We start from the raw sequence: 27,495 nt of genomic DNA on the forward strand, positions 1-27,495 counted from the left end.
AGTGCCTTCAGGGAGCCAATGTCACATCACATTTGAGTGTCTCACATTGCAGTCTGTGTTCCTTCTTTTCTCCCCTATTAGGTCCTCAGCATGACCTCGAATTACTGTTTTAAAAGCCTCCCATAGAACGCAGACCAAAGCAACAGTGACTATGTGCTCTGGTCAGCCTCTCAATTTACCCTTGAAGGCCTTGTCACTCACATTCCAGGGGTCAATTCTAGGAGGGAGCGTATGGGTTTTAACTTGGCCCCTCAGTGTCACACCCACCAAGAGTGATCAGAGGTCCATTGTGGCGTATGGATTGTGTCCCTGAATTTCCCTGCGTGGGCCTGTTGGGTGAGTATATAGTCTAAGTGGGAATGGCTACCATTCACTACTGAAAAGTAGGTATATTGTTGAGCAGCAGGGTTCTGGTCCTGCCAGAGATCCACCAGGCCCAGTGCATCTGTGACGGTCCACAATGACGCCGAGCCATCAATTCTCTATCCAGCTCGGCCCGCCACCAAATTCAGGTCTCCTCCCATGACATGTCAGCACGCAAACTTGCCTTAAATAATCATACCAAAAGCACACCAACAGCTAGGACCAGGAGTGGTCCAGTATGATACGGACTTTGGTGCTCCCCGATGAGACAGAGAGATGCACATCCTTTTATAGGCCTTTAAGAGACTTTCATAAATTCTACACAAGTACATGGTTCTCAAGATATTCACCAATAAGGAAAAAGTAAGAGGACACATTTGAGTACAGAATATATTTGGGAATTCTCTCATAGTAGTATTAAGTGCAATTTAGTTGTTCTCACAGTTTATTCAAGCATACTAGTTGATACATTGTATACCGACAGCTTGACCATCCTTGGTTGAGCACAGTGCTGGGAGAAGTCTCTGCAAAAGTTATTTAGTTGTTAAAGTAAACTTGCTCTTGTTTATTGAGAACAAGATATTGGAATACTATTTGTTAGAAATGGGGTCTTTGGTTGACAGTCAGGTTACCCCCTGTTCACGCAAGGACCCTCACTCTAGTCAGGGTAAAAGAGAATCACCCTCAGCTAACCCCTGCTTACCCCCTTGGTAACTTGGCGGAGGAGTAGGCTTAACTTCAGAGTGCTAGGTGTAAAGTATTTGTACCAACACACACAGTAACATAATGAAAACACTACAAAATTACACAACAACAGTTTAGAAAAATAGGAAATATTTATCTAAACAAAACAAGACCAAAACGACAAAAATCCACAATACACAAGTCAAGTTATCAATAAAAATGCAAAAAGAGTCTTTAAGTAGTTTTAAACACACACAAGCGCTGCTAGCGTGAAAATGTACCTGGTGTGTGTAAAAAATAACCCTCCACGGGCGGGTGTGCGTCAAAAATAACTCCGCACGGCGGTACGTGAGTCGGAAATCCAGCCGCACGATGATCCGAAATCCCCGCAGCGCAGGTTGTGATCTCCCAGCCTCCGTCAGCAAAACTGCGCGTCATTTCGCCTGCTCCGTGCGTCGATTCTTCGGTCGCGTTTCCAGTGAGCGTCATTTTCTCAGCTGCGGAGCCGGCGGTGCGTCGCTTTTTCAGCCACAGATCGGAGTCGCTTCAATCTTTTCCCTCACGGCGCTCTGTGCATGGATTTCCTTGTCTTTAGGCTGCCAGAATCTCCTTTCAGGGTCCCAGGAACTGGATGGGCACCACAGGGCAGAGTAGGAGTCTCTCCAGAGACTCCAGGTGCTGGCAGAGAGAAGTCTTTGCTGTCCCTGATACTTCAAACAACAGGATGCAAGCTCTAGATCAAGCCCTTGGAGATTTCTTCACAAGATGGAAGGCACACAAAGTCCAGTCTTTGCCCTCTTACTCTGGCAGAAGCAGCAACTGCAGGATAGCTCCACAAAGCACAGTCACAGGCAGGGCAGCTCTTCTTCCTCAGCTATTCAGATCTTCTCCAGGCAGAGGTTCTTCTTGGATCCAGAAGTGTTTCTAAAGTCTGTGGTTTTGGGTGCCCTTCTTATACCCGATTTCTCCTTTGAAGAAGGCCTACTCCAAAGTAAAGTCTCTTTTGAATGTGAAATCCTGCCTTGCCCAGGCCAGGCCCCAGACACTCACCAGGGGGTCTGAGACTGCATTGTGTGAGGACAGGCACAGCCCTTTCAGGTGTAAGTGACCACTCCTCCCCTCCTTCCTAGCACAGATGGCTCATCAGGAAATGCAGACTACACCCCAGCTCCTTTTGTGTCACTGACTAGTGTGGGGTGCAACCAGCCCAACTGTCAAACTGACCCAGACAGGGAATACACAAACAGGCAGAGTCACAGAAATGGTATAAGCAAGAACATGCTCACTTTCTAAAAGTGGCATTTTCAAACACACAATCTTAAAATCAACTTTACTAAAAGATGTATTTTTAAATTGTGAGCTCAGAGACCCCAAACTCCACATGTCCATCCGCTCCCAAAGGGAATCTACATTGTAATCATAGTTAAAGGTATCCCCTATGTTAACCTATGAGAGGGACAGACCTTGCAACAGTGAAAAACGAATTTAGCAATATTTCACTGTCAGGACATATAAAACACATTACTATATGTCCCACCTTAACCATAAACTGCGCCCTGCCCTTGGGCCTACCTAGGTCCTACCTTAGGGGTGCCTTACATGTAAGAAAAGGGAAGGTTTAGGCCTGGCAAGTGGGTACACTTGCCAAGTCGAATTTACAGTTAAAACTGCACACACAGACACTGCAATGGCAGGTCTGAGACATGATTACAGAGCTACTTATGTGGGTGGCACAACCAGTGCTGCAGGCCCAGTAGTAGTATTTGATTTACAGGCCCTGGCACCTCTAGCGCACTTTACTAGGGACCTACTAGTAAATCAAATATGCCAATCATGGATAAACCAATTACATACAATTTTACACAGAGAGCATATGCACTTTAGCACTGGTTAGCAGTGGTAAAGTGCTCAGAGTTCAAAAGCCAACAGCAACAGGCAAAAAGATTGGGGATGACCCTGCATAAGCAAAAAAGTCCAACACTATTCATCCCATGGGAACACAGATTAAGTTAGCATAAAATCAGTGCATTTAAAGTGAGAAAGGTGAAATAGCTCTCACATCAGCATTTGTGATGTAAGAGGAGAAAAAGTTATGTCTCATAATCATTCCTCTACTTCTTTAATCTTTCTCAGCATGACCTGATCACCAGATTCAGACCCAGAGTGCTCCTTACGAGCGAATTCATAGATCCTCAAGAAGTGCTGTGCCAAAGCTTTGACATCAAATCAACCTGATCTTTTTGTCTTGCCTTTCAGTTAACTCTGGACTTGAAGGGCTTTTAAGGCCGCACTGAAATCCGCTCGGAGGGCAGTGCCACATGCACTGGTATCGCCACCTTGTTGGGCCCAGGCTTTGTCTGCAGCAGCATCAATGCTGGAGCCTGTTGAGGCAGGGAATATGAACACATTTAGAGTTGATCAGAATGTACCAAAGCAGCCATGAAGATATCCAGCTAGATCTGCTGAAAGGTGTCCACCAGCACAGAATCTGCTAATGAAGTTGAGAATTGCAACTTCATCTTTTTCAATGTGTGAATATGCTCTGATGACTAGAAAGATCCTGGTGTCAGCACTCCTTATGGTTACAGGAGCTGCACCCTTTCATCGAGGAAGATGATTCCTCCTTTCTATGGCCATTTTTTATTTTTTATTTTTTGTAGGGGAACATATTTTGAGAGATTTTTGCCTGTTAAGTGACTTATCTGAAGGGAAACAATTTGGTGTATCCCTGTGGGCCTTGGCCAAATATAGGTGGGCATCCTGCTCTGATGGCCTTCAAGTGCAACGCTGCACAGGAGTTGCATGAGAAGGCGTCATGTTCAGACACAAACACCACATGGAGGTGTCGTATAGGCCTAATAATTACATTTTGTGACATCTGTGATGGGATTTGAAATCTTGAGATATTTGAACTAATCACAGTAAAAAGGAAGCCAACTAGTGCCACTGGAGAGCTATTGCTGGGAAACATATTCCAGGATCTGGTCTGGTACCTGAAGGATATTTGTAAGGTGAGAAAACTGCAGGAGGAAGTGCCAATCAGAAACCAGTGGTAGACGCCTGGATGAGCAGTGTAAAGAGCAAAAAGCTCCAGGAGTTGAATTGTATAGCTAACTCTGTTTCATTTGCAGAGAAAAGTTGAAAGACTGCCTAGAGCCTCCAACTTAGACACACAGGGATTTACCTTTTCCAAGAGGCAGGAGCCTATTGAGGATCTGATATCCATGGCAGCAGTGAAACTGGGCTGCTAACCACTGCTTAGTGAATTTCCAGCTCGTCTTCACAGGCTTGAAACAGCCAATATACATTACTGGGTGTGAAACAACCCCCAGAGCACCAGCATCAGACTCAACACGTTTTTTTAGGGTCGAGCGCGCAAGTGCTCTAGCCTGCTGTAATTTCTCGGTGGGCTTTTAACCACGCCCATCAGTTTTGTTTGTCCATGGGCTTGCCTTTTAAGAATCGCTTGATTTCATCTGTGAAAGGCATGCATACGTCACGCCTTTTCCTGTGTTTAGCCCTCCTCGAGCGCACTGCTAAAGTACTGAAAACATACGAGGCTTCATGTTTTCAGCATGGCTTCTACATTACTTTTTCTGTTTATTTCCTACACAGCGCTATCTCGCTGGGCAGTAGTCGAGCACTTTGCATGACACTGACCCTGTTACATGGATAATTGCATAACTGCCGATAGTTGCAAACTTTTGTTTCCTTTTGAGCCTTACCTTCGTCATGGTGCTTTAAATCAGCTTTTTTTAAAGATATTTCTGCCAGAGATGCGGGTGTTGCGTGTTTAACTGTGATCCGAGATAGCCACACGCCAGACTCATCTGAGACAGACTTTTCTCTCAGTATCTGCAGCTCTATTCAGAGTTTGTAATTCACTAACCTCGCTATACTCATGAAGTGCCTATTGTAGAGAGACACCCAGGCTCTCCTATACTTTGTTGCAGTAAAGGGCACGATGTTATAAAATAAAGCGAGGACTGCGCACAGGCAGCCCCTCAGGCACCGTGACCTGCATCTGTGTCTTTTCTGTGCGCTAGGATGCAAAGGGGTACATTACACTGGCGACGAGGGCCGAATAACAAGTGAGCCCACTGGCAACCCTCCCCAGCGGGAAGGAGACATGTGCTTTGCACGCCAGGCGGCAGACAAAAAAAAAATCATAACTCGACGAAGAATATCGAGAACAGGGGTGGCGCCTTACCTCGTCACGGCCAACGTCCTCGTACCAGGTACGGCAGCTTGTGAGGGTCGGGTAGGACCCAGGAAGGCCCACAATGCCGGCACAGCTTCTTCTTCCTCCAGAGTGGGAGGAGTTCTCTGCCACGGTTCCCGAGTCAACAGCCTGGTCAGGCAGAAGGTCCCATGAGGGTGTCTGCTACGATGCATGCAGGGGCCAGGGCAACACGTCTGACAACGCTAGCCAGCTCCAGAAGGTGAAGCGTGCGCACCAGGGCAGACCCAGCAAAAAAAATAAAAAATCGCAGAACGCCTGGCTCTTTAAGCCCACGTGCTCATGAAAAGAACTGTAAAAACAATATTGAAACAATGCTACGAGGAACCTGACCCCGAGGAAACAGACCCCTGGCAATCATCCACCAGGTGAAGGTGAGCCAGCACACACTACAAATAAAGCCACGTTGTTATAGTGAGATACACCAGTGATTGCCAGAGCGGCATGCAGCAGTATGAGCGCCCCACAGCAGGAGCGAGAACAGCAATCAGCACCTGCCCCTTCAAGTGCACACTCTTCGATGGCTGCACTATCCCCGTTTAGTCAGCTAATAGACCCCACCACGGCAGCGCCACCCATGAACTCTTTGACTCGCTCCCGGACACGGGTGACAGGACGGATTATGATGCAGCAGTGGCAGCGCTCAATAAGCATTTCGATCCTCAGTTGAACCCTGATTATGAGCGTTTCAAATTGCGTCAGGCGCAGCAAACGGACGTTGAGTCAGTCAACATGTTCTACGCCCGCTAAGAAAGCTTGCCAGCACGTGTGTGGGCCTCAACCAACAGGCGGAGATCAGAGCTCAGATCATCCAAGGTTGCTGGTCCAACATGCTCCGGAAGTTGATCATGCGTCAACCATGCATCTCCATAGATGAAATATTAATTCTGGCACGCTCCCATGAACTGTCTGCAGTCCGAGCCGACGCCATGGTAGCGGTGAGAAGGCACTCCCTATCGGCGGCATCCACGGCGTGCCCATCCACAGTGAAGGAGGAACAGGTGGACGCCATCCAGCCACGCCAGTCTTCTGCGCATCGTCCACCCACCTCAAGACCGGGAGAGGGGCCATGTAGCAGCTGTGGCTATGAGCACAAGACGTCGGGTGGGTGCCCCGCGACAGGAAAGGCGTGCAACACGTGTGGCAAGAACAACCACTTCGCCAAGATGTGCCAAACGGGAAGAGGCAAACAGTGGGAATCGAAGGGGAAAGATGCCTCAGTGAAAAATTTAAGCACCGAGGACAATTCATCCGGTGGACAGGCCGGACGATGAGTAGGACGAGGAAGAGGACATTTTCGTCATAGCAGATGATAGCAAACAAACTTTCACACGTAAAACAGCACATAAAGTGGCAGTGAAATGATAAGTAAATATAAATGTAAAATTAATAAAATAATGCAAAAAAAAGCGTAAATGGATTGCTGGCTTACATTTGCAATGAATTTACAACATTTGACAGGGTTAAAATAAATTGTTGATTATGTAGTAACCACGTATAGTAATGAAGCAGCGGTGTATGAAAAGAAGGTCCCCCCAATAACTGAGGGCCTGTTAGAGGGATACCCTAAGTTTGAAGGGCTTCTCCTGGCCTCTACAGCGCCCAGAAGCTGTTTTACAAACAGCAGAGCTCTTAATCAAGCCATATTTAGATATCAGATTTTATCTCTTCTCAGACGGCCCGAATCGTATACAATTGTTTTTTCCACATTCTGTCCCTCAGGATTAATTCTGCGGTTTATCATTCTGTTCTTTTTCCTTTGCCTCTTAGTATCAGACTCAATAACGCCCCCACAGTGGCCGTGTTGGGCGCACAGTAAACTCTTTTAATGCAGATCTAGTGCTGTGGAGCCAAATGAGAAGTGCCGGTGCTTTTTAATGTGAATAGCTGTCTCTATATGAGGGAAGAATTTGTATTTATTTATGTCAAAAATAGAGGCCCTCTGACTACAAGGTCCCTATAAATGTATGCGGTGTCAGGAATAAGGCCCCCAATGATGAATCTATATTATAATGGGGTGACATGTAAGATTGTTCAAATTGTGTTTCTTTAGAAGCAGGTTGGTGAGGTTTCACGTCCCTTCACCTGGGAAGGGGCGCAGAAGTGATTGTGTTGAAGAGACATTGAGTCGCGTTACTAAATGGTTAACTCCCTCTGTCCCAGATGACTCAGTCACTTTGTAGCAGTAATCCTGTGTGGGCTGATACTTTGGGTTTTAACTGTGGTCACATTGGAATTCAATCTGCAGCCTGCAAAAGTGACCCCCAAACATGCAAGTGCAATGAACACCTGCTGCACCAGTACACACGTCTGTGCTTTCAGAACAGCTTATGTAGCCAGTCGTGGTTTCCATGGCAATGGTCACCACTCTGGACTCTAAATCCAGCGATCCAAGTTCAAATCTCGGTGAGACCTGTTCTTTTAAACACTGTCACTGGATGCACACAGCCTCCTGTTTTACTCACAGAGAGGAGTCAGTGAGAGGATGACCTGTTTATGTCATTTATTAATTTCAGTAAAACCCTGTCAGTTCATGGTTTTTATCGTTATTCAGCAGATGTCTCTTTAAAATGACCCACAGCTTATTCTCGGCTTTATTGCGATAATCACTGATTTGTTAAATAGCTACCTAGGGAATCTCTGCTACTATATGTGGAAATGAATCCCACAATCCAGCTGCTCTAAATTTCATAGATTTGTGTCTTCGGAGCTGTGACTTTACATCCGGTTGTTGGCGCCTCCTTGTAAACTGTTGTATTTATGTTGCACAGAAAACACATTGAACTGCTGTTGGCGCTTGATAATGGATGTTAATTAACCTAAAAGAGCGGAAGACAGAACGAAAACCTGTAAAGACCCAGACAGTTCACTAGCAGGTTAAACAATTAAACCAGAACAGTGACTTCCTTCAGCAGCTCCCACCGGACCAGAGGCATTGTTGGTTACAGACACCGCATGTCCCTGGTGACCAACAGGGCAGTGTCTGGTCCAACACCTTTTATACCACATCATAAAAGGGGGTTTGTGGAAGCGTCATTGTCACACAAAAGTGTTAATGCTTGTTTAACCAGAGTGCAGGTGTAACACAAAACAAAACAAAAACACGCCAAGTAACACGATAAAAGCACAACACCACAACAAAACAGTACACTAGAGCGTCTTACCAACACAAGCACACAACCAAAACGCGGTAAGACAACACTGCAACACAGTGATACAGCACACCAGTGCGTGAAATGGAAAAATAGAAGTGCATGTACTCTGTACCAGAGTACCTGCTTGTTTCTGTGAAGTGGCAGTACTCTCCAATTAAAAGTATTACGTTTTTCTTGAGAAGTGCAGGTAATCTCCCTCTCAAAATAAAAAAAGTGCAGGTAGTCATTACTGGACAGTACCGGCCCATGTAAAGCACTGAGCACAACTGCACTGAAAGGCCAAGAGCAAACACAATGGCACAACATACATTGAGACACAACAATGGATAAAGTGTTTCATAGTTGCATTCTCTTAGCTTTATTTTAATATGATCACAGGTGCCAATTTCTGGAAGGATCCTTAAAGAATGTACAATTCTAGAAAAAAACAATGGCCTCATGGTTCAGCTACTGCTTCCCTCCCTCTGTTAATTCCATATGGTTGCCATTATAAATGTTCTTTGACCTTCAAAAGCATCTAACCAACATGTGTATTTATTTGAATACATTTTAGCTGCAGACAACTAAAATTGCAACGCAGCTTAACGTAATGTAAAACAACCAATAATCCTTACTGTGAACATGTTGTAAAAACAAAGGGCTGTTACTGTTGAGACTAAATCAGTCACTTTGCTTATTAATTAGGTAAGAGCGTTTTAATGCCAAAGCAAATATAACATTTACTAAAACTAAATAATATTGATGTTCAGTTTTTTTTGCAGCGCTGATAGTTCGGGATATAGTTAGTTATTTCTGCTCACTGTTTAGGAACATTAAAATAATTCTGTCTGGAAAACATAGAAGCTTTGTGCAGAATCTGTCAGTACTTTAACTGCAGCTGTAAAGAGACAAACTCCCTTTGTATGCTGACAGTTTACTAAAAGGGCAATGAGGCTAACTTAAATGTACAGCTCACCATGGACCAATATATCAGCTTGATAAATGGGAATCCCTTTGCTGAGTAAAAGGACACATGCGTGAGAGTTACGTTACCAGCGGGTATGTAGTTTCGTAGTTTTAAGAGAAATTTTAGTATAATAAATGTTTCATTGCTCCACGGGAAGCTGCATATTACAATTGGCTCCCTTTCCCTTTTGATAGTTGGCAGACAAAATTACTCAATTAAGTACAAATGTTGATTCCATTTTTACAGCTGTGGTTGAAATATTGACGGATTTCGCACAGAGCTTCTCTGACTTGCTTACGTCATTGTTTCTGCTTCCCATTACAGCCATATGTCTCCCACGGCAGCAGCTCCCCTCCCCCGCTATTTGAAGGTGTCCGTCTCTTCACCTACGTCCCAGCTATACTCTCCATTCTGCAGGACCCCACACTGCTCTCTGCTCCTAGCATAATAACCCCCAACCCTTTCTCCCCTCCTCTACATGCAAGAGCCTCCTCTCCTCTCCCTTCTCTCCACTCCCCGAAGCAACCCTCCCTGTCTGTACTCTCTGTATTAATTACTTTAACGCAAATATTTGCTGTCTCATTTAAAAACTCCCTCACACAAAAAATATACCGCTTACTGTCTCACTCTCAACAACATACACACACCGTTTCTTACTTTTTCTCTCAATCATAATTGAAAACAAGTAGCAAAAAGTTGTCCACAACCACACTAACTTTATAAGTTAATACAATTTAATTACCAAAACCAAACAGTCCCTCTCTCTCATACTCTCTCACTTTCTCACACACTGTTCCCACCTCTCTCAAAAAATTAAAATCAAAACTTCAAACACACTTTCATTCCCATAACTTTTCAAACTTAACATCATTAAAACACACACTATGCTCCTCTTCTTAAAGTTGCACGTACACAAACACTATTACTTTACACGTCTGTAGCATACCCTACCCTATTTTCACTCTCACACACACGTTCTACTGCTCTATTTTACAATCATTCACCAATTCATACAAAATCACTATCTGTCTTTCTATCTATTCTCTGCAATTCCAAAACAAAACGCATATATCCACTACACAACACAAACATCCACTACACCCCAAAACCAAAAGCATAAATAAAAGACACTGGTGGTCATTACAACCTCGGCGGTCTTTTAAGAAGACCGCCGAGGGACCGCCGTGCGGAAGACCGCCAGTAGTGGCGGTTTGATGCGCGGCGTATTATGACCGTTGGCTGCCCTCCGTCGTTTTTCCGACGGAGAGCCGCCAACAGCCATACTTGCGGGCGGCGGGGAAGTGGAGGTTGCTCCACCTCCACCGCCACGCCAACAGAACACCGCTGAGCTAATCACGTCATGTGATTCTGAGCGGCGGTATTCTGTTGGCGGTGTGGTGTTGGCGGAGCTGCCCCCATGGCTCCCGTCCCCTCCCGGAGGATCGACGGAACAGGTAAGTCGATCGTCCGTTAGGGGAGGGGGGTGGGGGGGTGTTGTGTGTTGTGTGGGTGCATGGGGGTGTGCGTCTGTGTATGTAGGGGGATGTGTGAGTGCGTGTATGCTTGCGGGGGTGATGCGTGTTTCGGAAATGTGTGCGTGTATGTTTGTATGGATGTGTGCGTAAATGTGTGAATGTGGGTGTACGTGTCTGAGTGTGTGTGTGGATGTTGGCATGTATGTCGGTGTGTGTGCGTGTATGTGTGTTGGTGGTGCCTGCATGCGTGTCGGGTGTGTGTCAGTATGTTGGGGGTCGGGGTGGGGAGGGGGGCCCTGCCACCTTTGGGGGGTGGCAGGGGTGGTGGGGGGTGTAGGGGAGGGAGTCGGGTGGGGGTGGGGGAGACCCCTATCAGTGCCAGGGAAGGAATTCCCTGGCACTGATAGTGCTTACCGTCATGGATTTCATGGCGGTTCCTACCGCTGGAAATCCACGGCGGTAAGCCGGGTCACAATACCGGCGACGGTATTGTCACGGCCGCCAGGCTGGAGACCCAGGTCTCCAGCCCAGCGGTCGTCTCCGCCCTGGCGGGTGGAACGGGAAAGCGGCGGATGGCCATGGCGGTAACCGCCATGGTCATAATACTGAAAAAAAGACCGCCAGCCTGTTGGCCGTCTTACCGCCGCTTTAACACCGTCCGCCAGGGTTGTAATGACCCCCACTGTAATTTACACCACCAGTAGCTCTAACTCTCACAAAAGCGAGACCTATTGGCATAGCCAATGCTTGTTTATAATCAGCCTACATTCTTATGGACGACTGTGCAACTTTTTCCGTGGTAAATAGATATCCTTGAATAATATATGATGGAAAAGGTCCTAATATTGATTTGGTGGGTGGCTACCATCCATCCTGGTAATGGAGGACATTATGAACACTGCCCAGGCTGGCCTCTGCCCGCCATTTTTAGCGGTCAGCTCTGGCCCAGAGGTACTCTCTGTGCCATCGGAGGAACCGTTGTCAGGGTGTATACTCTGAAGGTACTACTGCATATTTGCTGTGCAACTGTCGTGTTCATATACCCACACACCAAACCTTTTTCTTTTTCTTTTTAAAAAACAATCCCCCAAAGCGGTGATTGTTTTTGAAAGAAAAAATTAAACATCTAATGACCCCCACACTCTGGGAATTTTGTCCCAGGGTTTGGGGATGATTTTTCTCTCCTATTCCACCAGGTTTTTCCCAGGTGATAGGAAAAAAATCAGTATGCTCTAACTAGGGTGGAGTGGGGGGTCTGATATCCCTACTGCGGTGGACGCTATTCACCATAACCAACATAGTAAGCTTTCTGATGGCACAGCCAGCAGGGGTACCACCATCCGAAAGATGATGGTCTGCCCAACTCTAAATAGGGCAGGCAGACAAAGTACTTTTGTGAAGGAATACCCTGTTCGTCCAACTCTAAATCTGACCCAAAGTCATATATAATCCTGGGGCCAACAACAGGGCCACTGTAATTATGCTGCAGGATATAGCCAAATTATGTGGCAGGGTTAAGTAAATTATGCGGCCAGAAAAGGCTAATTATGTGGTGTAATGTATCACATTTTGTGATAGCATTTCTCCATTATTTTGCCAATTTTACACTGTCTGCGTATTAGTTTCACCTCATTAGTATCAGTTTAACAGCCAAATATACCATAAAGCAGTGGTTTCCAAACAGTTTAATGCCGGGCCGCAGCACAAAGGTGAAAAAAAAATCTCCGTGCCCCCCTCCGACATTTTCACAATTATTCTATTAAGTTAGCAATGTTTAAATATGTCTAGACGTATTTAAACATTGCAGTTACGTTATCTTTTTAAAAATGCAATGCATTCTTTTCTGCTTAAAACAAAAGACTCTTATCTGCATAATGCTTCTTTTGACCAGAGTCTGGCGTGCCCCCCTTGGACCGCTTGAGGCCCAGTGGGGGCCCACCCCCCAGTTTGAATACCCTTGGCATAAAGCAACAGAAATGTGACCAGTCAACTGTAGGAAAGTACCATCTTGCCTGGCATGTTACCCCCATATTTCACTGTATATATGTTGTTTTAGTGTATGTGTCACTGGGACCCTGCCAGCCAGGGCCCCAGTGCTCATAAGTGTGCCTGAATGTGTTACCTATGTGATGACTAACTGTCTCACTGAGGCTCTGCTAACCAGAACCTCAGTGGTTATGCTCTCTCTGCTTTCTAAATTGTCACTAACAAGCTAGTGACCAATTTCACCAATTCACATTGGCATACTGGAACACCCTTATAATTCCCTAGTATATGGTACTGAGGTACCCAGGGTATTGGGGTTCCAGGAGATCCCTATGGGCTGCAGCATTTCTTTTGCCACCCATAGGGAGCTCTGACAATTCTTACACAGGCCTGCGACTGCAGCCTGAGTGAAATAACGTCCACGTTATTTCACAGCCATTTACCACTGCACTTAAGTAACTTATAAGTCACCTATATGTCTAACCTTCACCTGGTGAAGGTTGGGTGCTAAGTTACTTAGTGTGTGGGCACCCTGGCACTAGCCAAGGTGCCCCCACATCGTTCAGGGCAAATTCCCCGGACTTTGTGAGTGCGGGGACACCATTTCACGCGTGCACTTTACATAGGTCACTACCTATGTATAGCGTCACAATAGTAACTCCGAACATGCCCATATAGCATGTCTAAGATCATGGAATTGTCTCCCCAATGCCAATGGCATTGGGGAGACAATTCCATGATCCCCCGAGTATCTAGCACAGACCCGGGTACTGCCAAACTGCCTTTCCCGGGGTTTCACTGCAGCTGCTGCTGCTGCCAACCCCTCAGACAGGTTTCTGCCCTCCTGGGGTTCAGCCAGGCCTGGCTCAGGAAGGCAGAACAAAGGACTTCCTCAGAGAGAGGGTGTTTGTAGGAGGCTGGACTGGCTTGTAGTGAGTACCTAGGGGTACTTGCACCTTGCACCAGGCCCAGTTATCCCTTATTAGTGTATAGGGTGTCTAGCAGCATAGGCTGATAGATAATGGTAGGTTAGCAGAGCAGCTTGGGCTGAACTAGGAGACGAGTGAAGCTCCTACAGTACCACTAGTGTCTTATGCACAATATCATAAGAAAACACAATACACAGATATACTAAAAATAAAGGTACTTTATTTTTATGACAATATGCCAAAAGTATCTCAGTGAGTACCCTCAGTATGAGGATAGCAAATATACACAAGATATATGTACACAATACCAAAATATGCAGTAATAGTATTAGAAAACAGTGCAAACAATGTATAGTTACAATAGGATGCAATGGGGACACATAGGGATAGGGGCAACACAAACCATATACTCCAAAAGTGGAATGCGAATCACGAATGGACCCCAAACCTATGTGACTTTGTAGAGGGTCGCTGGGACTATTAGAAAATAGTAAGGGTTAGAAAAATAGCCCACCCCAAGACCCTGAAAAGTGAGTGCAAAGTGCACTAAAGTTCCCCAAAGGACATAGAAGTCGTGATAGGGGAATTCTGCAGGAAAGACACAAACCAACAATGCAACAACGATGGATTTCCAGTCGAGGGTACCTGTGGAACAAGGGGACCAAGTCCAAAAGTCACAAGCAAGTCGGAGATGGGCAGATGCCCAGGAAATACCAGCTGTGGGTGCAAAGAAGCTGCTACTGGACAGTAGAAGCTGAGGTTTCTGCAGGAACGACAAGGGCTAGAGACTTCCCCTTTGGAGGACGGATCCCGCACGCCGTGGAGAGTCGGGCAGAAGTGTTTTCCCGCCGAAAGACCGCCAACAAGCTTTGCTAGCTGCAAATCGTGCGGATAGTGTTTTTGGATGCTGCTGTGGCCCAGGAGGGACCAGGATGTCGCCAATTGCGTCTGGGGACAGAGGGGGCATCGAGCAAGACAAGGAGCCCTCTCAGCAGCAGGCAGCACCCGCAGAAGTGCCAGAAACAGGCACTACGAGGATGCGTGAAATGGTGCTCACCCGAAGTCGCACAAAGGAGTCCCACGTCGCCGGAGAACAACTTAGGAGGTCGTGCAATGCAGGATAGAGTGCCGTGGACCCAGGCTGGACTGTGCACAAAGGATTTCCGCCGGAAGTGCACGGAGGCCGGAGTAGCTGCAAAAGTCGCGGTTCCCAGCAATGCAGTCTGGCGTGGGGAGGCAAGGACTTACCTCCACCAAACTTGGACTGAAGAGTCACTGGACTGTGGGAGTCACTTGGACAGAGTTGATGGATTCAAGGGACCTCGCTCGTCATGCTGAGAGGAGACCCAGGGTACCGGTGATGCAGTTCTTTGGTGCCTGCGGTTGCAGGGGGACGATTCCGTCGACCCACGCGAGATTTCTTTGGAGCTTCTAGTGCAGAGATGAGGCAGACTACCCCCACAGCATGCACCACCAGGAAAACAGTCGAGAAGGCGGCAGGATCAGCGTTACAGAGTTGCAGTGGTCATCTTCGCTACTTTGTTGCAGTTTTGCAGGCTTCCAGCGCGGTCAGCAGTCGATTCCTTGGCAGAAGGTGAAGAGAGAGATGCAGAGGAACTCGGATGAGCTCTTGCATTCGTTATCTAAAGAATCCCCAAAGACAGAGACCCTAAATAGCCAGAAAAGAGGGTTTGGCTACTTAGGAGAGAAGATAGGCTAGCAACACCTGAAGGAGCCTATCAGAAGGAGCCTCTGACGTCACCTGCTGCCACTGGCCACTCAGAGCAGTCCAGTGTGCCAGCAGCACCTCTGTTTCCAAGATGGCAGATGTCTGGAGCACACTGGAGGAGCTCTGGGCACCTCCCAGGGGAGGTACAGGTCAGGGGAGTGGTCACTCCCCTTTCCTTTGTCCAGTTTCGCGCCAGAGCAGGGCTAAGGGGTCCCTGAACCGGTGTAGACTGGCTTATGCAGAAATGGGCACCATGTGTGCCCATGAAAGCATTTCCAGAGGCTGGGGGAGGCTACTCCTCCCCTGCCTTCACACCATTTTCCAAAGGGAGAGGGTGTAACACCCTCTCTCAGAGGAAGTACTTTCTTCTGCCATCCTGGGCCAGGCCTGGCTGGACCCCAGGAGGGCAGAAGCCTGTCTGAGGGGTTGGCAGCAGCAGCAGCTGCAGTGAAACCCCGGGAAACGCAGTTTGGCAGTACCAGGGTCTGTGCTACAGACCACTGGGATCATGGGATTGTGCCAACTATGCCAGGATGGTATAGAGGGGGCAATTCCATGATCATAGACATGTTACATGGCCATATTCGGAGTTACCATTGTGAAGCTACATATAGGTAGTGACTTATATGTAGTTCACGCGTGTAATGGTGTCCCGCACTCACAAAGTCTGGGGAATTGGCCCTGAACAATGTGGGGGCACCTTGGCTAGTGCCAGGGTGCCCTCACACTAAGTAACTTTGCACCTAACCATTACCAGGTAAAGGTTAGACATATAGGTGACTTATAAGTTACTTAAGTGCAGTGTAAAATGGCTGTGAAATAACGTGGAGGTTATTTCACTCAGGCTGCAGTGGCAGGCCTGTGTAAGAATTGTCAGAGCACCCTATGGGTGGCAAAAGAAATGCTGCAGCCCATAGGGATCTCCTGGAATCCCAATACCCTGGATACCTCAGTGCCATATACTAGGGAATTATAAGGGTGTTCCAGTAAGCCAATGTAAATTGGTAAAATTGGTCACTAGCCTGTTAGTGACAATTTGAAAGAAATGAGAGAGCATAACCACTGAGGTTCTGATTAGCAGAGCCTCAGTGAGACAGTTAGTCATAACACAGGTAACACATTCAGGCACACTTATGAGCACTGGGGCCCTGACTAGCAGGGTCCCAGTGACACATACAACTAAAACAACATATATACAGTGAAAAATGGGGGTAACATGCCAGGCAAGATGGTACTTTCCTACACAACCCCCCCCCAAATGAAGGACAATAAGACTAGCCATGACCTGATGAGTCTTCATTGTCTAAGTGGAAATATTTGGAGAGTCCATCTGCATTGGAGTGGCTACTCCCAGGTCTATGTTCCACTGTATAGTCCATTCCCTGTAGGGATATTGACCACCTCAATAATTTAGGATTTTCACCTTTCATTTGTTTTAGCCAAAGTAGAGGTTTGTGGTCTGTCTGAACAATGAAGTGAGTGCCAAACAAGTATGGCCTCAACTTCTTCAGTGCCCAGACCACAGCAAAGGCCTCCCTCTCAATGGCAGACCAACGCTTTTCTCTAGGGGTCAACCTCCTACTAATAAAAGCAACAGGTTGATCCTGGCCCTCAGAATTAAGTTGTGATAGGACTGCCCCTACTCCTAATTCAGATGCATCAGTTTGGACATAGAATTTTTTAAAGTAACAAGGGCTTTTCAGGACAGGTGCAGAGCACATGGCCTGCTTCAGCTCCTTAAAAGCTTTCTGACAGTTTGCTGTCCATAATACCTTTTTAGGCATTTTCTTGGATGTGAGGTCATTAAGAGGGGCTGCAATGGAGCCATAGTTCTTAATGAATCTCTTGTAATACCCAGTGAGGCCTAGGAAGGCTCTCACCTGAGTCTGCGTAGTAGGGGGAACCCAATCTATAATAGTTTGGATTTTCCCCTGTAGTGGTGCAATCTGTTCCCCACCAACAAGGTGTCCCAGATAAACCACCTTCCCCTGCCCTATCTGGCACTTTGAAGCCTTGATAGTGAGGCCTGCCTTTTGCAGGGCCTCTAAAACTTTCCATAGGTGGACCAGGTGATCATCCCAACTGGAGCTAAAGACAGCTATATCGTCCAAATATGCTGCACTAAAAGCTTCCAGCCCTTGCAGGACTGTGTTCACCAACCTCTGAAAAGTGGCAGGTGCATTTTTCAATCCAAAAGGTATTACTGTGAATTGGTAATGGCCTCCAATGGTTGAAAATGCAGTTTTAGGTTTAGCATCTTCTGATAATTTGATCTGCCAATACCCTGTAGTCAAGTCAAAAGTGCTTAGATACTTGGCAGATGCCAGTGTATCTATGAGCTCATCTGCCCTGGGTATAGGGTGAGCATCAGTTTTGGTTACCTGGTTGAGACCTGTGTAGTCTACACAAAACCGCATTTCCTTCTTTCCATCTTTGGAATGAGGTTTTGGTACAAGTACCACAGGAGAAGCCCATGGACTTTCAGAGTGCTCAACCACTCCTAGTTCTAACATTTTCTGCACCTCTTGCTTTATGCAGTCTCTGACATGGTCAGGCTGCCTATAGATCTTACTTTTGACAGGCAAGCTGTCTCCAGTATCTATAGTGTGCTCACACCAAGAAGTGGTACCTGGCACAGTAGAGAAGAGTTCAGAAAACTGACCCAGGAGATTTATGCAATGGTCTTTCTGCTCAGCAGTAAGACAATCAGCCAAAACTACACCTTCCACTAGAGCATCTTGTTCTGTGGAAGAGAAGAGATCAGGTAGAGGATCACTGTCTTCTTCCTGTCCCTCATCAGTTGCCATGAGCAGGGTGAGATCAGCCCTGTCATAGTAGGGTTTCAGGCGATTGACATGGAGCACCCTAAGGGGACTCCTGGCAGTGCCTAAGTCAATTAAGTAGGTGACTTCACCCTTCTTTTCAACAATTATGTGGGGACCACTCCATTTATCTTGGAGTGCTCTTGGGGCCACAGGCTCCAAGACCCACACTTTCTGCCCTGGTTGGTACTGAACCATAACAGCCTTCTGATCATGCCATTGCTTCTGGAGTTCTTGGCTGGCCTGAAGGTTTTTACTGGCCTTTTTCATATACTCAGCCATCCTTGATCTGAGGCCAAGTACATAATCCACAATATCTTGCTTTGGAGCTTTTAAAGGTTGTTCCCAATCCTCCTTGACAAGTGTTAGTGGACCCCTAACAAGGTGTCCAAAGAGGAGTTCAAAGGGGCTGAAGCCCACTCCTTTCTGGGGTACCTCCCTGTAGGCAAAAAGGAGGCATGGTAAAAGGATATCCCATCTCCTGCGGAGTTTTTCAGGGAGTCCCATAATCATGCCTTTGAGAGTTTTGTTAAATCTCTCCACCAGTCCATTTGTTTGTGGATGATAGGGTGTAGTGAACTTGTAAGTCACACCACACTCCTTCCACATGGCCTTTAAGTAAGCAGACATGAAATTGCTTCCCCTGTCTGATACTACTTCCTTTGGGAAGCCCACCCTGGAAAATATTCCCAGGAGGGCCTTTGCCACTGCAGGTGCTGTAGTGGTCCTTAAAGGAATTGCTTCAGGATATCTTGTGGCATGGTCCACTACCACCAAGATAAACCTATTGCCTGAAGCAGTAGGAGGGTCAAGGGGGCCAACTATGTCAACCCCTACCCTTTCAAAGGGAACCCCAACCACAGGCAGTGGAATAAGGGGTGCCTTTGGGGTGCCACCTGTCTTGCCACTGGCTTGACAGGTTTCACAGGACTTACAAAATTCTTTTGTGTCCTCAGACATTCTAGGCCAATGAAACAGGGGAACAAGCCTGTCCCAAGTTTTCATTTGTCCCAGATGTCCAGCTAGGGGAATGTCGTGGGCTAGAGTTAGGAGGAACTTTCTGTACTCCTGAGGAATCACTAACCTCCTGGAAGTTCCAGGCTTAGGATCCCTTGCTTCAGTGTACAAGAGGTTGTCCTCCCTGTAAACTCTGTGAGAGTCACTGACATCCCCATTAGCTTGTTTGACAGCTTGCTGTCTTAGACCCTCTAGTGTGGGACAGGTATGCTTTGCCACACTCAGCTCCTCCCTGGCAGGCCCCCCTTCACCCAAAAGCTCAGCAGTGTCTGCTTCCAGCTCCTCTGGTGTAGGTTCTGCACAGGGTGGAAATTCTTCTTCCTCAGAAGTAGAATCCACTGTAGAGGAAGGGATAGTAGGAAGTGCTTTACTTCTACTAGCCCTAGCTTTAGGGAGCACTTGGTCCATTGTTCCAGGATCCAAGTCACCCTGTCCTTTTTGCTTTTTGGCCTGAGCCCTGGTTAAAGCAAAAATATGCCCTGGGATGCCCAGCATTGCTGCATGGGCCTCGAACTCCACATCTGACCAAGCTGATGTCTCCAAATCATTTCCTAGTAGACAGTCTACAGGTGAATCTGAGGCTAGCACAACTTTCTTTGGACCAGTAACCCCCCCCCAGTTGAGATTTACAACAGCCATGGGGTGGCTAAGTGTGTTGTTGTGAGCATCGGTTACTTGGTACTGGTGACCAAGTAGGTGTTGTTCAGGGTGGACCAGTTTCTCTATGACCATAGTCACACTGGCACCAGTGTCCCTGTAGGCCTGAACCTCAACACCATTTATTAGGGGTAGTTGCTTGTACTTATCCACGTTAAGGGGACAAGCAACCAAGGTGGCTAAATCAATAGTCCCCTCAGAGACTAACAAAGCCTCTGTGGTCTCCCTAATCAGACCAACCCCAACTAAGTTACCAAAAGTGAGCCCAGCTACTCCCTTAGATTGGCTATTAGTAGGTTTGCTCCCACCACCACTGCTATTAGTAGGGACACTAGGTGTAGCAGTAGGAGTTGTAGTGGTAGGAGGCTTGGTGCTTTTCTTTGGACAACTGGGATCTGTTGTCCAATGGCCTTTTATTTTACATAAATAGCACCATGGTTTATTTTCTTTGTTTTGATTAGAAGAGGATTTGGGCCCACCACCCCCACCAGAGTTTTTTTGTGGGCCTGATGAAGACTCCTTTTTAGATTTGTCCCCACCCTTGTCAGAAGACTTACCATCCTTCTTCTTGTTGCCATCTTTGTCACCCCCTGTATGAACTTTTCTGTTCACCCTTGTTCTGACCCATTTGTCTGCCTTCTTTCCCAATTCTTGGGGAGAGGTCAGATCAGAGTATACCAGGTACTGGTGCAACAAATCAGACACACAATTATTAAGAATATGCTCTCTCAGGATCAAGTTATACAGGCTGTCATAATCAGTAACTTTACTGCCATGTAACCACCCCTCCAAGGCCTTCACTGAATGGTCAATGAAATCAACCCAGTCTTGTGAAGACTCCTTTTTGGTCTCTCTGAACTTTATCCTGTATTGTTCAGTGGTTAAGCCATAACCATCCAGGAGTACATTCTTAAGAACTGTACAATTATTGGCATCACTTTCTTTCACAGTAAGGAGCCTATCCCTACCCTTTCCACTAAATGATAGCCATAGGATAGCAGCCCACTGCCTTTGAGGGACATCCTGTACAACACAGGCCCTCTCAAGTGCAGCAAACCACTTGTTAATGTCATCCCCCTCCTTATAAGGGGGAACTATCTTGTGCAGATTCCTAGAATCATGCTCTTTTGCAGGATGACTATTGGGAATACTGCTGCTGCCACCATGGGTTTCTAAACCCAATTTCTGTCTCTCCTTCTCTACTTCTAAGGACTGTCTATCCAAATCCAGCTGTTGCTTCTTGAGCTTCAGTCTGGTTTGTTCCACTCTCAATCTATTGAGCTCCCTTTCTAACAATCTGTCATCAGGGTGGGTGGGAGGGACATTCCTTGAAACAGAAGTGTGGTGAGAATGGACAGAAGGAGACCTGTCCCTTACAGAAGGCACCCTAACAGCTTGGTTAACAGAAACATCACTTCTACTGTGGTGAGAAACAATACTTTTGCTATGATGTGAGATAACACTATCTGTATGGTGTACCTCTTCATCATTACCAACTATGCTAGACTGTCTAGTAATGGGCAGGCTAGGAAGTTTCTTTCCTGTATCTTTTCCTAGGGGAGTCCTTGGATCAGATTGGGAACCATTGGCTACTTTTTCAACAGATGGGGCCCTTCTGGCCTTATCTTGTTCTCTAAGCATGTTAAGCAATAATTCCAAAGAAGGATTCTTCCCTACACTCAAACCTCTTTCTACACAGAGACTCCTTGCTCCTTTCCAGCTAAGGTGGTCATATGCAAGTTTGGACAGATCAACATTTGGCCTGTGCCAGACATTTTTATAAAGAGTTTAAGTGATAGAAAAAGAGAAAAAAGTTTTCAGAACTTTTAGAAAGACAGAAAAAAAACCTTTTAAACTTTTAAGAACTTTTTAGAAAGTTTAGAGGTACTTTTCAGCACTTTAGAAAAGAGGTGAGAAAAGAAATGCAAAACTTTTTGGTTAGGTGTACATACACTGAACTTGTTTTGTATATTTTTCTCTTATGAAAAGTACAATGACAAGAGTGGTAAGTAGTCTCAAAGCACTTATCCCACCGCTGCACATCCAATGTAGGAGGCTGGACTGGCTTGTAGTGAGTACCTAGGGGTACTTGCACCTTGCACCAGGCCCAGTTATCCCTTATTAGTGCATAGGGTGACTAGCAGCATAGGCTGATAGATAATGGTAGCTTAGCAGAGCAGCTTGGGCTGAACTAGGAGACGAGTGAAGCTCCTACAGTACCACTAGTGTCTTATGCACAATATCATAAGAAAACACAATACACAGATATACTAAAAATAAAGGTACTTTATTTTTATGACAATATGCCAAAAGTATCTCATTGAGTACCCTCAGTATGAGGATAGCAAATATACACAAGATATATGTACACAATACCAAAATATACAGTAATAGTATTAGAAAACAGTGCAAACAATGTATAGTTACAATAGGATGCAATGGGGACACATAGGGATGGGGCAACACAAACCATATACTCCAAAAGTGGAATGCGAATCACGAATGGACCCCAAACCTATGTGACCTTGTAGAGGGTCGCTGGGACTATTAGAAAATAGTAAGGGTTAGAAAAATAGCCCACCCCAAGACCCTGAAAAGTGAGTGCAAAGTGCACTAAAGTTCCCCAAAGGACATAGAAGTCGTGATAGGGGAATTCTGCAGGAAAGACACAAACCAACAATGCAACAACGATGGATTTCCAGTCGAGGGTACCTGTGGAACAAGGGGACCAAGTCCAAAAGTCACAAGCAAGTCGGAGATGGGCAGATGCCCAGGAAATGCCAGCTGTGGGTGCAAAGAAGCTGCTACTGGACAGTAGAAGCTGAGGTTTCTGCAAGAACGACAAGGGCTAGAGACTTCCCCTTTGGAGGAAGGATCCCTCACGCCGTGGAGAGTCGTGCAGAAGTGTTATCCCGCCGAAAGACCGCCAACAAGCCTTGCTAGCTGCAAATCATGCGGTTAGTGTTTTTGGATGCTGCTGTGGCCCAGGAGGGACCAGGATGTCGCCAATTGCGTCTGGGGACAGAGGGGGCGTCGTGCAAGACAAGGAGCCCTCTCAGCAGCAGGCAGCACCCGCAGAAGTGCCAGAAACAGGCACTACGAGGATGCATGAAACAGTGCTCACCCGAAGTTCCACAAAGGAGTCCCACGTCGCCAGAGAACAACTTAGGAGGTCGTGCAATGCAGGTTAGAGTGCGGTGGACCCAGGCTGGACTGTGCACAAAGGATTTCCGCCGGAAGTGCACGGAGGCCGGAGTAGCTGCAAAAGTCACAGTTCCCAGCAATGCTGTCTGGCGTGGGGAAGCAAGGACTTACCTCCACCAAACTTGGACTGAAGAGTCACTGGACTGTGGGAGTCACTTGGACAGAGTTGCTGGATTCAAGGGACCTCGCTCATCGTGCTGAGAGGAGACCCAGGGTACCGGTGATGCAGTTCTTTGGTGCCTGCGGTTGCAGGGGGACGATTCCGTCGACCCACGGGAGATTTCTTCGGAGCTTCTAGTGCAGAGAGGAGGCAGACTACCCCCACAGCATGCACCACCAGGAAAACAGTCGAGAAGGCGGCAGGATCAGCGTTACAGAGTTGCAGTAGTCGTCTTCGCTACTTTGTTGCAGTTTTGCAGGCTTCCAGCGCGGTCAGCAGTCGATTCCTTGGCAGAAGGTGAAGAGAGAGATGCAGAGGAACTCGGATGAGCTCTTGCATTCGTTATCTAAAGAATCCCCAAAGACAGAGACCCTAAATAGCCAGAAAGGAGGGTTTTGCTACTAAGGAGAGAAGATAGGCTAGCAACACCTGAAGGAGCCCATCAGAAGGAGTCTCTGACGTCACCTGCTGGCACTGGCCACTCAGAGCAGTCCAGTGTGCCAGCAGCACCTCTGTTTCCAAGATGGCAGAGGTCTGGAGCACAGTGGAGGAGCTCTGGGCACCTCCCAGGGGAGGTACAGGTCAGGGGAGTGGTCACTCCCCTTTCCTTTGTCCAGTTTCGCGCCAGAGCAGGGCTAAGGGGTCCCTGAACCGGTGTAGACTGGCTTATGCAGAAATGGGCACCATGTGTGCCCATGAAAGCATTTCCAGAGGCTGGGGGAGGCTACTCCTCCCCTGCCTTCACACCATTTTCCAAAGGGAGAGGGTGTAACACCCTCTCTCAGAGGAAGTACTTTCTTCTGCCATCCTGGGCCAGGCCTGGCTGGACCCCAGGAGGGCAGAAGCCTGTCTGAGGGGTTGGCAGCAGCAGCAGCTGCAGTGAAACCCCGGGAAACGCAGTTTGGCAGTACCAGGGTCTGTGCTACAGACCACTGGGATCATGGGATTGTGCCAACTATGCCAGGATGGTATAGAGGGGGCAATTCCATGATCATAGACATGTTACATGGCCATATTCGGAGTTACCATTGTGAAGCTACATATAGGTAGTGACCTATATGTAGTGCACGTGTGTAATGCTGTCCCCGCACTCACAAAGTCCGGGGAATTGGCCCTGAACAATGTGGGGGCACCTTGGCTAGTGCCAGGGTGCCCTCACACTAAGTAACTTTGCACCTAACCTTTACCAGGTAAAGGTTAGACATATAGATGACTTATAAGTTACTTAAGTGCAGTGTGAAATGGCTGTGAAATAACGTGGACGTTATTTCACTCAGGCTGCAGTGGCAGGCCTGTGTAAGAATTGTCAGGGCTCCCTATGGGTGGCAAAAGAAATGCTGCAGCCCATAGTGATCTCCTGGAACCCCAATACCCTGGGTACCTCAGTACCATATACTAGGGAATTATAAGGGTGTTCCAGTAAGCCAATGTAAATAGGTAAAATTGGTCACTAGCCTGTTAGTGACAATTTGAAAGAAATGAGAGAGCATAACCACTGAGGTTCTGATTAGCAGAGCCTCAGTGAGACAGTTAGTCATAACACAGTTAACACATTCAGGCACACTTATGAGCACTGGGGCCCTGACAGCAGGGTCCCAGTGACACATACAACTAAAACAACATATATACAGTGAAAAATGGGGGTAACATGCCAGGCAAGATGGTACTTTCCTACAGTGTTACACCCTCTCCCTTTGGAAAAAGGTGTCAGGGCTGGGGAGGAGTAGCCTCCCCCAGCCTCTGGAAATGCTTTGATGGGCACAGATGGTGCCCATCTCTGCATAAGCCAGTCTACACCGGTTCAGGGATCCCCCAGCCCTGCTCTGGTGCGAAACTGGACAAAGGAAAGGGGAGTGACCACTCCCCTGACCTGCACCTCCCAGGGGAGGTGCCCAGAGCTCCTCCAGTGTGCTCCAGACCTCTGCCATCTTGGAAACAGAGATGCTGCTGGAACACTGGACTGCTCTGAGTGGCCAGTGCCAGCAGGTGACGTCAGAGACTCCTTCTGATAGGCTCTTACCTGTGTTGCTAGCCTATCCTACTTCCTAGGTAGCCAAACCTCCTTTCCTGGCTATTTAGGGTCTCTGGTTTGGGGAATTCTTTAGATAACGAATGCAAGTGCTCATCAGAGTTCCTCTGCATCTCTCTCTTCACCTTCTGCCAAAGGATCGACCGCTGACTGCTCAGGACGCCTGCAAAACCGCAACAAAGTAGCAAAGACGACTACTGCAACCTTGTATCGCTGATCCTGCCGCCTTCTCGACTGTTTTCCTGGTGGTGAATGCTCTGGGGGTAGCCTGCCTCCTTCTTGCACCAGGAGCTCTGAAGAAATCTCCTGTGGGTCGACGGAATCGTCCCCCTGCAACCGCAGGCAACAAAAGACTGCATCACCGGTCCTCTGGGTCCCCTCTCAGCACTACGAGCGTGGTCCCTGGAACTCAGCAACTCTGTCCAAGTGACTCCCACAGTCCAGTGACTCTTCAGTCCAAGTTTGGTGGAGGTAAGTCCTTGCCTCCCCACGCTAGACTGCATTGCTGGGTACCGCGTGATTTGCAGCTGCTCCAGCTCCTGTGCACTCTTCCAGGATTTCCTTCGTGCACAGCCAAGTCTGGGTCCCCGACACTCTAACCTGCAGTGCACAACCTCCTGAGTTGTCCTCCGGCGTCGTGGGACTCCCTTTCGTGTCTTCGGGTCAGCTCCGGTTCACTCCTCTCCTAAGTGCCTGTTCCGGTACTTCTGCGGGTGCTGCCTGCTTCTGTGAGGGCTCCCTGAGTTGCTGGACGCCCCCTCTGTCTCCTCATCCAAGTGGCGACATCCTGGTCCCTCCTGGACCACAGCAGCATCCAAAAACCCTAACCGCGACCCTTGCAGCTACCAAGGCTTGTTTGTGGTCTTTCTGTGTGGGAACACCGCTGCAAGCTTTCTCACGACGTGGGACATCCACCCTCCAAAGGGGAAGTTTCTAGCCCTCTTCGTTTTTGCAGAATCCACAGCTTCTACCATCCGGTGGCAGCTCCTTGGCACCCTCAGCTGGCATTTCCTGGGCATCTGCCCACTCTCGACTTTGTCGCGACTCTTGGACTTGGTCCCCTTGTTCCACAGGTACTCGCTTCCGGAAATCCACTTTGGTTGCATTGCTGGTGTTGGTCTTCCTTACAGAATTCCCCTATCACGACTTCTGTGCTCTCTGGGGAATATAGGTGCACTTTACACCTACTTTTCAGGGTCTTGGGGTGGGCTATTTTTCTAACCCTCACTGTTTTCTTACAGTCCCAGCGACCCTCTACAAGCTCACATAGGTTTGGGGTCCATTTGTGGTTCGCATTCCACTTTTGGAGTATATGGTTTGTGTTGCCCCTATACCTATGTGCTCCTATTGCAATCTACTGTAACTTTACATTGCTTGCGTTACTTCCTTTTGCTATTACTGCATATTTTTGGTATTGTGTACATATATCTTGTGTATATTTGGCATCCTCATACTGAGGGTACTCACTGAGATACTTTTGGCATATTGTCATAAAAATAAAGTACCTTTATTTTTAGTATATCTGTGTATTGTGTTTTCTTATGATATTGTCCATATGACACCAGTGGTATAGTAGGAGCTTTGCATGTCTCCTAGTTCAGCCTAAGCTGCTCTGCTATAGCTACCTTCTATCAGCCTAAGCTGCTAGAAACACCTCTTCTACACTAATAAGGGATAACTGGACCTGGTACAGAGTGTAAGTACCCCTTGGTACCCACTACAAGCCAGGCCAGCCTCCTACATCAACCTTTGCAAAAGGCCTTCCTCTGCGTGGCAACACGTGCCACCACATTTTTAGTAACTTTTGAACTGTTTGAACGAGAATTTTTTTTTTGTGTTAAACCTTCCAGATTATGCAGCAGTTGATGGATTATGTAGAAAATGCTGCAAATCTATAATGATGCAAAAAGTGCTGCAACCGCACAATTGCATAATTCAAGTGGCCTTGGTTTACAGCATGGATTTAGGGTCAGATTTATTAGTATTTGGTGCAATGCAGCAAGAAAACGTGCTGTGTTGCATCAAATGGAAAGGGCAGGAATGTGCCTTACTTACTTGCATAAGGTGCATTCCTACTCTCTCTGCTCGCACACTTGGTT

The sequence above is a fragment of the Pleurodeles waltl genome, chromosome 6, assembly GCF_031143425.1.
Source record: "Pleurodeles waltl isolate 20211129_DDA chromosome 6, aPleWal1.hap1.20221129, whole genome shotgun sequence".
NCBI classification, from domain to species: Eukaryota; Metazoa; Chordata; class Amphibia; order Caudata; family Salamandridae; genus Pleurodeles; species Pleurodeles waltl.